The sequence below is a fragment of the Penaeus monodon genome, chromosome 23, assembly GCF_015228065.2.
Source record: "Penaeus monodon isolate SGIC_2016 chromosome 23, NSTDA_Pmon_1, whole genome shotgun sequence".
Classification (NCBI taxonomy): Eukaryota; Metazoa; Arthropoda; class Malacostraca; order Decapoda; family Penaeidae; genus Penaeus; species Penaeus monodon.
The window spans coordinates 3,496,315-3,496,566 of record NC_051408.1 but is presented as its reverse complement, the minus strand read 5'-3'; the positions used below and the strand labels follow the sequence as shown (position 1 = coordinate 3,496,566).

The 252-nt window shown below is 35.3% G+C and overlaps 1 protein-coding gene across 1 annotated transcript in view; it reads right to left on the bottom strand.

Annotated features, from left to right (window-relative positions):
• Positions 1–252, bottom strand: part of LOC119587727 (carbonic anhydrase-related protein 10-like) — a gene marked incomplete in the record, with an annotated part of 109,413 nt that overhangs the window by 16,173 nt on the left and 92,988 nt on the right.

The window sequence follows — 252 nt, the reverse complement described above, 5'->3', positions numbered from 1 at the left end:
CGTGCTTGTATGCAAGAAAATGTAAGTCTACCTGTGTGGAAGCATTTCAGTGTAACACTTATGTCACAAATAAGATAACTACGGATCACGTGTTTGCATTTCAAGGCTATGTAAATGAAGGAAGATATTGCAAAATTTTATAACCTTTGCAGAATGTGTCTCAGCAAATATCCCTGTTATGCCCTGATTCAGTTGATTAGAATGAACAATATCCTGACTACAATGCCAATAATAGTGTGTTTATTATGGACA